Here is a 16,731-nt window from a genome sequence, read left to right as displayed (position 1 = left end):
CCAACTGTCTTGATTGAGATGATGTTAGAAGACACTTAAGAATGGAATATTGGGATCCAATGATTGTCTTGAACCAAAATTCAATACAATCTTGTCCTACTTGGCTTCCTTCTATCATGCCATGCAATTCCTCACATATGTGATCTCCATTCATAGAATCTGGTGATAGGCATGCATGAAACTTTTCAATCTTAGGTTCCAGCAACTGCTCTTTATCGATGGGCATCCATGATTCTTGGATCTTATCTGAACCTTCTTCTTCTGGTTGTTGTTCGTCAATGACAGCTGGTGAATCATTTTGCAATACTTCAACATTGTAAGTGGATTGAGGTGTTTTATTGTTGGGGATTCAAAATGGTTGTGTAGGTAGTGGAGTGGGAATGGATCTTTGGGGTGTTTGTGTGTGTGGTAATGGGAAAGGTTGAATTGAGATTAATTGAGGGTGAAACTGATGTTGTGGTGGAGGTGAATGGCATGAATAACATTCATATTTGTATTGAGGATAGTGAGGGAAAGATTGAGTATATGATGGATTTCCTCTATAATGCTCTTCCCAACCCTGTTTCCAAGATTGGTTTTGAGATTTGGATTGAGATGACTGATCAGGTGCTCAAGTCCTAGGTGTTGTAAAAATGTTCAAAATTCAAAGTGCTCAGAACTGGTTCACAGTTGAACGACTGGAAAGTGCTCGTCCTCCCGATTCCGGCGCCGCAAACGGTTCGGAAAACGGTCGCCGTATGAGGGAGATATGGCCAAAACAATATCTTGCCCAAAACATTAGAAAATTGATTTTTTTTTTAAAAATTAAAAAAAGAATATTCCGAAGAATATCCCTTGGAATATTCCAGGGAATATTCTTTCTGAAGCAGCCAATGACAGGCCGCCACGTGGCAGGCCCGGAGGAGGCCACGTGGCCCTGGGTGACGTCAGCAGAAGCATATGGGTGCATATAAAAGTTTGGTGTCAACGTGGTTTGAACCCACGACCTTCCACACAACAGCCGACCACTTTACCATTGGACCACGTCCGTGTTTGTATTTGAATGGTGGAAACGTTAATTGATAAGGTTTGAAATTGGTATGAGGCGGGAAATAAAGGGGCCAGCCCCTAAAGGCCAGCCCCGCCATTGCATATGACCATTGGCCAAAAACCAGGAGCTTGACCATAACCGCCAGCAAACCACCAGCGCGCAATCCAAGGCAACCGGTCACATGGGCAATTAATAAACTGCAGTTACAGTTGGCGGCAAAGTTGGCGGTGGCGCCAAATTGGGCGGACCCGCCATATTTGGCGGGCCTAACTGGCCTCCACTAAAGATAACTTGAGTTTTTTAAGGGAAACTGGCAATCTAGAGTAAATGGCCATAACTTTGGCCCAGAAAGTCGGTTTTGAACGAATTTTTTTTTGATTTTGGATGATTTCGACCTTCTGAAGCCATTGGTGCAAGTCTTACAGCCATCAGAGGTCATTTGCATACGTTTTGGAGCCGTGAAAGTTCTAGGAGCCACCAGGGGCCAGTATTGGGAAGACTGTACAGGGTTGCAGGTATCCATTGGAGGTGATCCAATAGTCAATCCTGAAGGATTCATGTGTTCTGAATCCATTTATACCATCTATTTCTCCTGTAGATGCTTCTATTCAGCTGTATTTTCAATTTGAGCATTTAATAAAAACAAGGACAAGCCCATTTGGAGGCTTTGGACCCAGCAGACGTAGCCCTGGAGGGGGTGAACTGCTTTATCAACTTCTTGTGCATATGTGGTTGGTTTATTTTGCAGAACAAATTCGTTTTTATGTGTTAAACAGTAAAAGGAAATAATTCTGCTATGCTTAAATGGGTTGTAATCAGCTGAAAAGTTCATGTGTTTCATTTCTGCAAGACATGGGAAGCTTTTAAATATGTTTATTTCTGAATTGAATACCTTGCAAACAAATTTCAAGTAGTTTCATATTCAGATCAAGTTGGTATCAGAGCTCAGGGTTTTTGTGCAAAGATCTTCTAATTGTCTTGCAAGTATTGATGCTTACCAGGTTGAAACTTAAAAGAGGGGAAGGACAGTTGACTAGAGAAAGAGAGAATCCTCAGTCAAGGAAGGCCAGAGAGCCATCACCTACACCTTCAATTTCACCCTCAAGAGTCTCAGCAGAAGCTTCAAGGATGTCTGAGCATGGAGGAGAAATTCCTCTAGAGACAGATTCAAGAGAAGAAGAAAGAGTCTTCAGAAAGGCTTTCTTAGATCTCACTGAAATGGTGAGGATATTGTACCAAGAAAGAAATGAGAAATTGTCTGGAGAAGGGTCCAAACATCCACCTGAAGGAGAAGGCTCTTCAGGAGGTAAGAAGGATGATGATCATTCCAAGAAAGGACATGGAGGAAATGGTGATCCACCACCCCCATCTTCACCTTCTTCCTCTTCATCTTCGTCTTCTTCTGTTCATAAGCATAGATCCTCTGGAAAAAGTCCTTTTTTAAAGCTTGATGTAAAATTCGAATTACCTATGTTTAATGGTGAAGTGAATGCAGAAAAGCTTGACAACTGGATTAGGCAGTTGGAAGTTTACTTGAGGATCCAAAATATGCATGATGATGCCACAAAGATTCAGTTGGCTTCTTTGAGAATGGATGGAGCAGCCTTAGTCTGGTGGGAAGCCAAGACTAAAGAGGAGATCAAGAAATTTGGTAAGGTTACCTTAACATGGCCGGAATTTCTGTTAGCCATTAAAAAGCAATTTTATCCTCTTGCTCACATGCAGAAAGCCATTATGAACTGGCAAAATTTCAGACAACTTAAGGGTCAGAGTGTCCAAGACTACACCCAAGAATTCAGGAGAAGAGCTCTCTTGTTAGGGGTAGATTTACAGTCCCAAGACACCTTGCTGAAATACATTGGTGGCTTGCATAGCTACCTTAGACACACCATCTTGATGTTTAACCCTACTAGCCTAGATGAGGTTTGTGTCCAAGCTACCCATTTAGAGGCAAGGGGAAAAAACACATTTGAAGAGGGTAGAAACAAGCCCCCCAAGGGGAAAAGCAAAGAGAAAACCTCCAAGGGAAAGGGCAAAAAAAATGCATCTGTCAAACAGGAGAGTGAGAAAGTGATATGTAAACACTGTTCTAAACCAGGCCATGAGGAGAAAAACTGTTGGAAATTATATCCTGAAAAAAGACCTCAATTTAACAAATCCAAAGGGAAACAGAAAACTGCTGCTACTACATCTACACCACAAGATTTAGGGGAAGATTCAGGTGATGAAACCAAAATTGCAGCCATGGGTTTGAAAAACTTGAAGGGAAAAGAAATTGAAACTCAAGCCAGCACTAGTACCTCAAACTGCGATGTACAAGCTCCTAATGAGGAAGAAAGAATTGAACTGTTTCATGTGAGGGTGATTTCAAAACATACTAAAATTGACACACTTTTTGATAGTGGGTCACAATCAAATCTTATATCAGAGGACTTGGTCAAGCAGTTGAAACTTGAGACCGTTCCACATCCGAAGCCATATCCACTTGGATGGATTTGCAAGGATGCAAATTTACAAGTTTCAAGAAAGTGCACATTGCGCTTTGCAATTACTGCACATTTTATTGATACAGTTGAACTTGATGTGGTACCTTTTGATATAGCAGGAATTGTTTTGGGAAGTCCTTACTTGTTTGACAGGAAAGCTATCTTTCATCGCCATGAAAACAAGTATCATCTGTTCAAAGATGGCAAGGAGTTCATTGTTAGAGCTCATCGCAAGAAGACAAATATAGCGATGGTGAATGCAGGACAGGTAAAAAGGCTGGTCAATTCAAGTAAGAATTTTGTTCTTCTTATGATTAAGCCCAAGGTTGATGTGAATCATGAGTCATTTGACAATTGTGATCCAAAACTTAAATCAGATCTGTATGATGTAGTTGATGTATATCATGAGATGTTTCAGGAGCCTACAGGTTTGCCTCCTAAGAGGGATATTCAGCATGAAATCCATTTGCATCCAGATTGTCCTCTTCCAAACATTGGCATGTACCGCATGTCTATTATGGAGAATGTTGAAATAAAGAAGCAAATCAAGGACTTGTTGGACAAGGGTTTCATAAGGCCAAGTACTTCGCCATGTGGGTCACCGATTGTATTGATTCCAAAGAAAGATGGCACTTGGCGTATGTGTGTTGATTTCAGGGCCTTGAACAAGATAACGGTAAAGAATCGTTACCCACTCCCAAGGATAGATGATTTGCTAGACCAGCTGAAAGATGCTCGATATTTCACTAAGTTAGACTTGCGTAGTGGATATCATCAAGTAAGAATTGAAGAAAGTGACATATGGAAGACAGCCTTTAAAACCAAACAAGGACTCTTTGAGTGGCTTGTGATGCCGTTTGGTTTGTGCAATGCACCTGCAACTTTCATGCGGGTAATGGATGATGTCTTGTGTCCTTTTCTTGATGATTTCGTTATTGTCTACTTAGATGATATCTTAATTTTCAGCAAGTCTAGAGAAGATCATGTCATGCATGTTAGAAAAGTACTTGATGTTTTGAAGAAGAATCAGTTATTTCTTAAAATGTCAAAGTGTGAATTTGGAAAGACTTCTTTGGTTTATTTGGGACACATAGTAGGAGGAGGTGCTTTGAGAATTGATCCTGCTAAGATTGAGGCTATTGTGAAGTGGCCTACTCCCAAATCCATAACAGAGGTAAGAAGTTTTTTGGGTGCAGCTCAATATTGGAGGAAGTTTATCTCTAACTTCTCTTCTATAGCAGCTCCTATGCATGCAGTGACAAGTGTGAAGCATGCTTTCCAATGGGGAGGCAAGCAACAAAAAGCTTTCGAATCTTTGAAAGAGAAGATTAGTTCAGCTCCAGTCCTTGCATTACCGGATTTGAGACAGCCATTTGAGATACAAACGGATGCTAGTGATTATGCTATGGGTGCAGTTCTTCTACAGCATGGTAAGCCTATTGCATTTCATTCTGAAACTTTTAATGGTGCTGTTGTAAATTATCCTACATATGATAAGGAGTTGTATGCGTTGGTACAAAGCGTCAAAAAGTGGAAACACTATTTGATGGGCAAAGAAACTGTTATACATACCGACCATCAGCCCTTACAGTACTTGCAATCACAAAGCAAGTTACAACAGTCACGACACTTCAGATGGATGGGCTTCTTGCAACAGTTCCATTTGGTAATAAGGTACAAGAAAGGTACTTTGAATAAGGTTGCTGATATGCTTTCAAGGCCTATTATTGGTGCTGTTACTTTACTTAAGAATGATTCCATTGTACATGATAGTTACATAGAACAATATGCATCTGATGATGACTTTAAAGATGTGTATGCTAACTTGAGTAAAGGGAATCATGTAGAGGAAAATGATTATCACATGCATAACAATTTGCTGTTTCATTTGGGCAAGTTGTGTATACCACAGGGGGAGAGGATAAATGTCATGAGAGAAGCTCATTCTTCTCTTATTGCTGGCCATTTTGGTGTGAGCAAAACAGTTGCACATCTACAGAGGTATTGCTATTGGCCTCGCATGGTAGATTCTGTTTCAAGGTTCATAAGAGGTTGTTCATTATGTGCTACAAGCAAGCCTAGCAATAGGAAGCTTGGTTTGTATACTCCTTTGCCGGTACCTTCTAGACCATGGGAGAGCATCTCTATGGATTTTGTAGGAGGTTTGCCAACATCTAGGAAGCAGCATGATTACTTATATGTAGTAGTTGATCGTTTCAGCAAAATGTGTATACTTATGCCTTGTAAGAAAACTATAACTGCTGAACAAACTGCTGAATTATTTTTTCATCATGTGTGGATTCACTTTGGTTTGCCTACTTCCATTATTAGTGACAGGGATTCCAGATTTGTGGGGAATTTTTGGTCCAACCTATGGGAGATGATGGACACAAAGTTGAAGAAAAGCACTGCTTTCCATCCACAAACAGATGGACAAACTGAAGTTGTGAACAGAACCATTGTGCACCTCTTGAGAGGTTATTGCAGCAAGCATCCCAAGCTTTGGGATGAACATTTGCACTACATACAACATGCTTACAACCGTGCCAAGCACTCTTCCACAAACACCTCACCGTTTGAAGCTTGTTTTGGTTACTTGCCAAAATCACCTCTTGATTTCATTCTTGAGAAAGATGTCGCCATTGAGGGACATAGTGATATTGACAAAGCTCGTTCATTCATTGAAAGAATTCAGCAAATACATCAGCAAATTCAAGAACAGCTTGAAAAGAGTCAAAGCAAGTACAAGGAAAGACACGACAAGCATAGAGTCGATCACAAGTTTCAAGAAGGGGATGAGGTATGGCTGTACATTAGTAAGGAAAGGATGCAAGGAGAAGGTAAAAAGTTGAAGCCTATTCGTTATGGTCCATTCAAAATCCTCAAGAAGGTTGGAAATAATGCTTTTCAATTAGATTTGCCTTCCTACATGCAAATGTATTCTGTTGTCAATGTGGAGAACTTACGTTTGTATGAACCTCCTTTGATTGTTGATCATGAAAGTGCTGTTCAGCTGCCATCTATAGAAGATTTCTCGCCAGAATTTTTAGATGAGCTGAAAGAAGATACAATCCTTGACAGAAGGACACGTACTTCAAGGAGGGGCAGTGTAGATTATGTTCGGGTTGGTTTGAAAGGCAGCAAACCGAACAAGGCAAAGTGGATTGAGGTGGACAGAGTGAGGGAGCTGTACCCTCACCTCTTTAACAGGTAATTGAAGGCTTTTGGGGTCCAAAAGCTTCCCAATGGGGAGGCGTGATCAGGTGCTCAAGTCCTAGGTGTTGTAAAAATGTTCAAAATTCAAAGTGCTCAGAACTGGTTCACAGTTGAACGACTGGAAAGTGCTCGTCCTCCCGATTCCGGCGCCGCAAACGGTTCGGAAAACGGTCGCCGTATGAGGGAGATATGGCCAAAACAATATCTTGCCCAAAACATTAGAAAATTGATTTTTTTTAAAAAAATTAAAAAAAGAATATTCCGAAGAATATCCCTTGGAATATTCCAGGGAATATTCTTTCTGAAGCAGCCAATGACAGGCCGCCACGTGGCAGGCCCGGAGGAGGCCACGTGGCCCTGGGTGACGTCAGCAGAAGCATATGGGTGCATATAAAAGTTTGGTGTCAACGTGGTTTGAACCCACGACCTTCCACACAACAGCCGACCACTTTACCATTGGACCACGTCCGTGTTTGTGTTTGAATGGTGGAAACGTTAATTGATAAGGTTTGAAATTGGTATGAGGCGGGAAATAAAGGGGCCAGCCCCTAAGGGCCAGCCCCGCCATTGCATATGACCATTGGCCAAAAACCAGGAGCTTGACCATAACCGCCAGCAAACCACCAGCGCGCAATCCAAGGCAACCGGTCACATGGGCAATTAATAAACTGCAGTTACAGTTGGCGGCAAAGTTGGCGGTGGCGCCAAATTGGGCGGACCCGCCATATTTGGCGGGCCTAACTGGCCTCCACTAAAGATAACTTGAGTTTTTTAAGGGAAACTGGCAGTCTGGAGTAAATGGCCATAACTTTGGCCCAGAAAGTCGGTTTTGAACGAATTTTTTTTTGATTTTGGATGATTTCGACCTTCTGAAGCCATTGGTGCAGGTCTTACAGCCATCAGAGGTCATTTGCATACGTTTTGGAGCCGTGAAAGTTCTAGGAGCCACCAGGGGCCAGTATTGGGAAGACTGTACAGGGTTGCAGGTATCCATTGGAGGTGATCCAATAGTCAATCCTGAAGGATTCATGTGTTCTGAATCCATTTATACCATCTATTTCTCCTGTAGATGCTTCTATTCAGCTGTATTTTCAATTTGAGCATTTAATAAAAACAAGGACAAGCCCATTTGGAGGCTTTGGACCCAGCAGACGTAGCCCTGGAGGGGGTGAACTGCTTTATCAACTTCTTGTGCATATGTGGTTGGTTTATTTTGCAGAACAAATTCGTTTTTATGTGTTAAACAGTAAAAGGAAATAATTCTGCTATGCTTAAATGGGTTGTAATCAGCTGAAAAGTTCATGTGTTTCATTTCTGCAAGACATGGGAAGCTTTTAAATATGTTTATTTCTGAATTGAATACCTTGCAAACAAATTTCAAGTAGTTTCATATTCAGATCAATGACCAAGGTTGGCAAGGCAAAGGTGTTTGCCAATTACTTTGAGATTGTTGTGCATAGCCCTGAAATTGTGCACAATGATATTGCATCATATTGGGTTGATGAGGCTGGCATGGTCCTCTTGGAGCTTGATTCACTCCATTATCCTTTTGGTAAATTGCCTTTAACCCCGGTAATGATGGACAATCTTTAGTAGCATGTGATCCTGCACAAATTTTACAATTTTTAATGTTATCAAGTGGACATTCATGCAAAGCAACATTTTCAACCTTTTTCTTGTTTTGCATTCTTAGCATCTCAATTTGTTCATTTAAATTACCAAGAATGTTTAGCAAGTTCTTAAGTTCAATTTGACTTACCAATCCCATTGTCAACTTACTTGCCCTTGCCGTAACTAGATCTTGAGGAGATCTTCGATACTTTGCTTTTCCTCTTAATATGTTCTTGCATAGTTCACAAATCTCTTGAAATGACAATTGATAAACATCTAATTTTCCCACCAGGTTAAGAAGATCAATCCATTCATCCTTTATAGAATTTAGTAGGAGAGTTTTTAATATGTCTGATCCTAAATTATGCATTTTAGATCTTTTGATATTATAAGTAAATCTCTCCACTAGGTCTTCTAGATTTTCATCCTCTTTTTGATTCATCTTGAAGACTTCATTTCTAAGGTCATGATGTTTGTAATGATTTTTATATTTTTCCAAAAATACTCTTTTCATATCATCCCATGTCCTTATAGAATTTGTTCCTAAAGTCATGAACCATCTAAGAGCTTTATCCTTCAATGTTGTTGGAAACAAATTCAATTTTTGAATGTGTAATGAGTAGCCATAAGATCTACAAATGATTTCAAATTCAAAAAGAAAAGTTTTTGGGTCTTCTGATCTCATACCTTTGAAGTTAGGAAGTATGGATGGAGGGATGTTCTTCATTTGAACATTGACATTAGTTTCTTGAATGGGAAATCCAAAAGGATCTCCATCCATTTCTTCATCCTCCTTTGTCATCTCTTCTACCTACAAAAATAAGAATTAATGATGTGGATGTGTGGCTCGTACAGCACCACGTGATATAGTGGGGGTGGTAGGTGATTGAAGGTTTATATATATATATATATATATATATATAAACGATATGCAACTAAATGATTTATGCATCTACATGTTGTAATCATGCATCTAGACAAAAAAAAAAAAAAAAAAAACAAACAAACAAACAAAACATATATATATATATATGAACTCTAGACTGAAAGCTAGTTCCTATGCACCCTTCCCGGGCAACGACGCCAAAATTTTGAGGCAAATTAATTACCTATCATTTAATTGTCAACTGGGGGATTTCATAAAACTTGCAAAGCATGCGTGCACTATATATGCTAGATATTAACTTTCAATTTAGATCAATATAACTACGAAACCAAATAATGGCAAACCAAATTCGCCTATTCTAATTCAACAATCAATTCAAAATAAATTATAGGACAGTGCATGGAATTGAAATCTTAATCTATCATACTTGCAGGAATTAAAATCTTGATCTACCACACTTGTAGAAATGAAATTGCTTGAAATGAAATCTACTCTAAGGGATCATGTGTGCATTATCAGATCAAGATCCTATGAAATGAATAATCAAAACCACATGATATGAAATGAAAGAAAAAACAATCATTCTTAACCTCCAGATATGAAAACAAATAAAAACAATCACTCTTAACCTCTCACACAAGAAAAGATATGAAATAAATAAATCTTAATCTTTGAAAAATAATAAATCTCACACATTATAGGTGGCCAATCCAAAAGCATGAGGGATGGAAAGTTGAGAGGCTCCAAATGCAAGCATAACTAAATCAAAGTGAACATCACTGATGAGCATCGTGCCAAATCCAAATTCTATATTCAAAACATGAGCATTTCCCCTACTTTACACATGCCTTTCAAAGGAGAAGGCTCTCCTATTTATACAAAAACATAAGAAGCTACCTCATCAATGGAGGTCCATTATTCTCTCCCTAGATCCTAGAAAATCTCATAGAGTTACAACTCAAATAGGTAATGATGAGACACATATCCTCTTTAACCTTTATCCAAATCTTCTTCCATATCTTGAAGATAATTCGAATTTGAGTATTGGAGGCCACATAAGGGTGCGTTGGAAGCTTTAAAATGACCTACACATGTCATGAAACTCAAGCCACTTTTAAGTATTAGCAATTATATGTCATTTTTCTAAATTTTAACCATTTCATTCACTTATAATACTAGAAATCATTAACTTTTGGAAAACACAAAGGTAACCCATATAATTATGAAATTGGACAATGATGAAAGGTTATATGGTCATGGAGTTGTGACATGTGAGTGAAATGGTGGTGATAAAGGTGAAAGTGGATGATACTTTGAATACATTTTAGAGACTCTACAGGAACCATGTCAATATTTTCATGGTTAGCATCAAATGAAGGGTGTCATAGTTTCAGAATGGCAGGGATAGATTTAATGCACCAATTTCTATTCAGAACCCCATGAACCTCTTTACCTTATTAGAGATATGCCATAAACCATCAATGAGTAAGGGAGGTTACTTTCAGGGTTTCGGTGACCGCCTCCTTCCCTTCCTTTGCTACCCATTCTTGTAAAAAAAACTTCAGGGAATTTCCTACCTCTGGTTTGTCCAACTATCAATTTTTCAGATGTTTCCATTACCTTGTCCAACAGCACGCTCTTATCCATCACCAAGTTTTTGTTCCCCTCTTTCAGCTTATGGTCTTGCCCTTTTTCCTTTTTTGGGGAGGATTCTGGCTCTGCACTTGTGCTTTCCAACACCTTTAGGGTTTCAGACTATTCTCCAAACAAAACAATATCTACCATTGTCTAATCAAAATAATTAACCAGATTAGGGTTTGTTAGCACACCCTCCTCAATGTGCCCAAATAACTCTCCCACCCCAGCCTTCAAGAATATGGCTTGCTTCATTCCCCTCATCACCTTCTAGGAAATTAACTTGTAGACTAGGAAGGGATTCTGCTTGGTCTTCTACTGTTATCCTAACAGGTTCTGAGTTAAAAAAATGTGCTACTACATCCCCATTTAGAGATTGGAAACCCTTGTCGTTCACTTCTGCAAGTATCAACTCAGATTCCAGGCTTTGAAAAATTTTAAGGAGTTTTTTGTAGCAAACCCTAGGGGAGGGTATTTGTTTCCTTCGATTAAAACTTCAAATGTAACTTTTGAATTTCTAGGTCATTATTCTCGTTTACGCCGTCTAATTGTCATGTGGACACCTCATTTTCCAGTGGTGCCTAAGTCATAAAAATCAAGTCTAAGTCTATTGGGTCCTCCATAAAATCCACCAATTCTTCCTCCTGAACAACAAGAGCGTTTGACTCAGCATCCATAGATTTCATTGCAAAGAAAACCCTAGAACTGCAACATTAGGTTCCTAGCGCAGTAAGGTTTACATGACTACAAAACCATCGAGGTGCCACAAAGCCCTCATTCCTCGATGGCATGTCTCTTATAACAATATGTCATCTTTATATGTTATATATTTTAATGTGATATGTGGATTATGATTTTCTTTTATTTAAAAAAATGTTCTTAATTTTATTAGTAAAAACAAAATTAATATATAGCTCTGGAGTAGCCATGGAACCCTAGCTACGTCTCGGCGCCTTCGCGCCCTTGCTGCTCTGTGGCCCGTGGCTTTGGGCCCTCTGCCCTCCTCCTCTGCGTTCCTTTTTGATTTTCTGCAGATTCAGAGCGCACATCTTCTGCTGGGAGGGACGATTAAGCCAGGCTCGCCCTCATGGAGGCCCCGAGCTCGCCCCAGGCAGGCCCGCCTTCATCTGCCGAAGCTTTCTCTCGGCTCTTGGCCGGCTTGCCGCAGAAGAAGAAGAGCGAAGCAGCCAAGTTTGTTAAGAGGCTGGAAGACATTCCTGAAATCTCCCTATTGCCAAAGACCCTGATTCAAGTCACCCTTTTCTTAGCTGAGTGGGCTCTTGTGGGCCAGTTCACAGGTCTTTAGCCTTCTCCTAAGACCACGGAGTCCTGGGTAAACAGGAACTGGGCTCCTCTGATCAAGTGCAGCGTCACTTCTTACTTCTTAGGACGAGGGTTTTTCCTCTTCGAATTCACCTCAAAGGAAGACAAGGATCTGATCTTTCATAATGGCCCCTATTTCATGGGCCCCCAGGGATTGTACCTCAACAGATGGATGCTAGATTTCGACCCTGCAGTCGATGTCCCCTCGGATATTCCTATATGGGTCAGACTCCCTAATCTCCCAATCCATTGTTGGAATTGGGACTCATTGAAACACATCGGAAATGCCCTTGGGAAATTCATAGATAGGGCAAACAACAAAGATCAATATGACTGTGCTCGTATCTACGTAGAAGTAGACCTAGAGGTGGGTCTCCCGGAAGCCATCAAAATCAAAGTAGGAAACTAGACCCATTTGCAGAAGCTGGATTACAAGCAACTGCCTTTCAAATGTCGAAAATGTCATGTCTACGACCACTTCGCCAGAGGATGTCCAACCAATGTGGAATCAGATAAGGGTAAAGAAGAAGGTTGGAACCAGGTCAAGCACACCAAGAAAATCCAAAAGCAGGTTGGTCCAATTGGAAGAGGTCCTCAGGCCCCCCCCCTCAGCAACCCCCTCCCAGAATGGATCAAGAAAATAAATCCGCCCCTCTAAGCTCGCAAATAGAGGAATATTAGGAACCGGAAAATCAAAAATCATCCCCTCCAGCTAAAGGTAGCCGCAAAGGTCCTGGAAATGGAGTCAAGCAAGCTGGAAGTGGTGTGCCAGCAATAGATATGGCAATGGCTGAGAGCTCCAAAGGAAACATTGTCGAAGAAGAGGAAGATGAGCATGAATTGTAGTGCTCGGAGGAAGAAGGGGAAATAGGAGAGTCCCAAGCTTCGATAAGGAGATCCACAAGAGGCCGAAAATCAGATCAGGAAAAAAGGGAGCAGGAAACTTTTAAGGATAAGCTTCAAGGCAGCCAGCCAACCCTTGAGAAGTTACTAGCATCAAAAGCAAAGATGGTGAGAAACCAGTCCCAAGGCTCCAAAGGAGCCAACCAGAAATACAAATGATGAAGATAGTCTCCTGGAACTGTAGAGGTATGGGGAGCATAATCAAAGAAGAAGCCATCAGAAATTTAATAAGAACAGAAACTCCTGACATACTTCTCATCCAGGAGACCAAACTGGAAGACTCTGTCTTCCTTCAGGCAAGTAAGAAACTTTGGAACAAATGTGAGGCACAAGCAATCTCAGCCCGAGGGGCTTCCGGAGGGTTGGGCACTCTTTGGAATGCTAGCAAATTCACATTCGTCTCTGAAACCCTCAATACTCACTGGCTGCTCTTAAAATTGCAACACATAGTTTCAAAAGAGATAATCAGTCTCTTCAACGTGTACACCCCCGTGAACGCTGTGGAAAAAAAGGATTGTTGGGACTCCATAAGAACCCAAGCAGATCTAGTTAATCTTGAGAATATCATCATAGCAGGAGATCTCAATCTCACTCTCTTATCAGCAGACAAGAGAGGAGGCAGCATTGTTCGAGATCTGGCAAGGGAATGGGCAGAGGACCTTATGCAGGACTGGGACCTGCTGGACATCAAGCCAATCTCTGGTAAGTACACTTGGACTAATAAAAGAATTGGTCTTGGCCACATTGCTGCTAGATTGGATAGATTCTTAATTCAAAGCTCTTTTCTTCTGCTTGGATTAGAGGCTAGAGTGCATATTCTCCCATGCAGCACTTCGGACCATAAACCCATCAAGCTGGAACTCGTGTTTCAGCTTGACCTTGGACCTATACCTTTCAGATTTAGCCCACTCTGGGCTAAGGAATCAGACTTCATGCAATTAGTTAAGGACACTTGGTTGCAGCCGGTCAAAGGCTCCCCCTTTTTCGTCTAGGAAGAAAAGCTCAGAAGAGTGAAAAGGGCTTTGAAAATATGGGCCAAATCCAGCCAACGAAAGGAAAAAAATTCAACACATGTTGGAAGTCCACCAGCTCCAAGCTGAAACAGCTGACATAACAAAAGAGATTCTAGATAAAGAAGCCCTGTTTCAGCAAAACTATCATAAGGCATGTCTAGCTGAGGAAGAATACTGGAGACTTAAGTCTCGCAGTCTTTGGCTCAAAGTAGGGGACAGGAACTCTTCCTTCTTTCACAAACAAGCTCAGGCAAGGAAATGTACCAATTCCATTTCCGAAATCAAAGATGGTACCATCATTCACAAGGATAATGCAAACATCAAAAAGCAGCTTCTCTTCATTTTAAAAGTCTGTATAGCGAAGATATAATTCTGGATCAAAATTCAGAGATGATGGACGGGATCCCCTCCCTGATTTCTGTTGAAATGAATCACCTCCTTGAAGCTAAAGTCACCAAGAATGAAGTCAAGGCTGCCTTATTTGCCATGAACCCAGACAAAGCCCCTGGGTCGGATGGATTCTCAGCCAGATTCCTCCAAATTTGCTGGTCCATTGTGGAAAAGGATCTTTACAAAATGGTTCTAAAATCCCAAGTTTGCCAGAAAATCGGAGGAAGCACAAACTCTGCTTTTCTTGCTCTCATCCCCAAAGAGAAGGGAGCCAACTCCTTCAACAGGTTTCGTCCAATTTCACTTTGTAATATAGGTTACAAATTGATCACCAAAGTCATCGCTAACAGACTGAAGCCCATCCTCCCCAAAATCATTCCGGAAAGCCAAGGAGGATTCATTCAAGGTAGACAGATTGTGGACAACTTCATTCTGGTCCAGGAGGCAATCCATTCAAGCTTGAGTCGCAATGAAAAAGGTATGGTTGTCAAACTTGATTTAGCAAATGCTTTTGACAGAGTTAGGCATAGTTTTCTGCTGAAAGTCTTACATAAGCTTGGATTTGGTGAGAAATTTATAAATTGGATTCGAGCTTGCATCTCGGAGCCTTGGATTGCCCCATTAATAAATGGCAGAGCTGCCGATTTTTTCAAAGCCACGAGAGGGCTCAGGCAGGGGTGCCCTCTCTCACCTCTTTTATTTGTTCTTCAAGCCTCTGTTCTCAGTTTTTACCTAGACAAAAAAAGAGCAGATCAGGATATTGTTGGACTCTGTATTGCAAGAGGTGTGAAAACCATTAATCATGCCCTATTCGCAGATGACTCGCTGCTATTGGGAGTAGCTTCTGGGCTTATTGCCTCCAGATTTAAAAAATCTTTGGATGAGTTTTGTTTGGTATCGGGAAGCAGTCTAAACAAAGGAAAATGCCATATCTATTGCTAGAACACCACTTCCAGCTTGCTCAACTCCATTTCCAGAACTTTTGGTTTTGCAACATCCTCAAATTGGACTTCCTTCAAGTATTTGGGCCTCCCGGTTTTTCTCAAAAAAGCTTACAGCAGAGATTGGCTCCCCCAATTGGAGAAATTCAAAAAAAGCTGCTTGCCTGGGGTTATTCCTGGCTTAACATTGTTGGTAAGTCTATCCTTATTAAATCTGTTCTTTCCAGCCTTCCCTTGTTTCAGTTTTCTATCCTTCTCGCTCCAACTGGTATTCTCAGAAAAATGGAGGAGACCATTCGAAAATTCTTTTGGAAGGGGGGCAAGCAGAATGAGAAAAAGATTCCGCTAGTCAACTGGGAATGTATCTCTAAACCGCTATTGGAAGGAGGCTTGAATTTCAATAATCTTGGCTACCATAATGTAGCAATGGGAGCTAAATTAATTTGGAGAATTACTGCCCCTAAACCTGGTTAGGCGCAATTAGCTCTCTGGAAAAAATATTTCAAAGGCCAACGTTCTCGTTGCCTAGATTACCCTAAGATGCATCCAAATATGCCCTTTCTGAAGCTTTGCAACAAAGCTTGCTCTCTCATCAAAGATCATGCCTTCTGGGTTCATGGTAATGGGAAAGGATCAACCTCTGGACAAATAAACTTTTGAATAACGAGCCACTAGGAGACTGTCATTCACTCCAAATGCTACGCAGATGGATGAATGAGGCTGGAATGCGAACTCTGTGGGACATTTCATCTTGGCAGAACTCACACTAAGCTGACTGGAATCTTCAAACTCCCCCAGATCTATCTATGGAGCGCGAGATTCTGATTTCCAAGCTCCATGGCCTGTCTCCTTCGTTGGCTCGAAAAAGGGACACAAGAGGATGGGGTACACAAACTGGCGGATACACTGTTGCTCAAGGTTATGCCAAGTTGTATGAGCACCCCCTTTTGGCCACAAACCCTGAGCCCTGGAAAAGGATATGGCATTATCCCACCTTTCCTAAGATCGACTTCTTCAACTGGCTACTATGTCACTCCAAAATCTTGACAGATGATAATCTCCAGAAATGTGGTTTTCACAGTCCTTCAAGGTGCAGCCTTTGTAAGGTAAACTAGGAAACCATAATTCATTTGATGCTTGAATGCACCTTTACTTTGCAGATTTGGACAAAATTGTTGGGAACTCTGAGTTCTAGCATCATGTTGCCTTCTTCCATCCCTAATATTTTTACTAAATGGCTGAAAAGGTATCCCGGGACTCCCCCAAAAAACAAAATTATCAGAGCTGCTTGGACTGC

Source organism: Pinus tabuliformis, chromosome X (genome assembly GCF_031772625.1).
Source record: "Pinus tabuliformis cultivar Carrire ecotype Pingquan chromosome X, CPIR1, whole genome shotgun sequence".
NCBI classification, from domain to species: Eukaryota; Viridiplantae; Streptophyta; class Pinopsida; order Pinales; family Pinaceae; genus Pinus; species Pinus tabuliformis.
Note: the sequence above shows the minus strand (reverse complement) of the source record.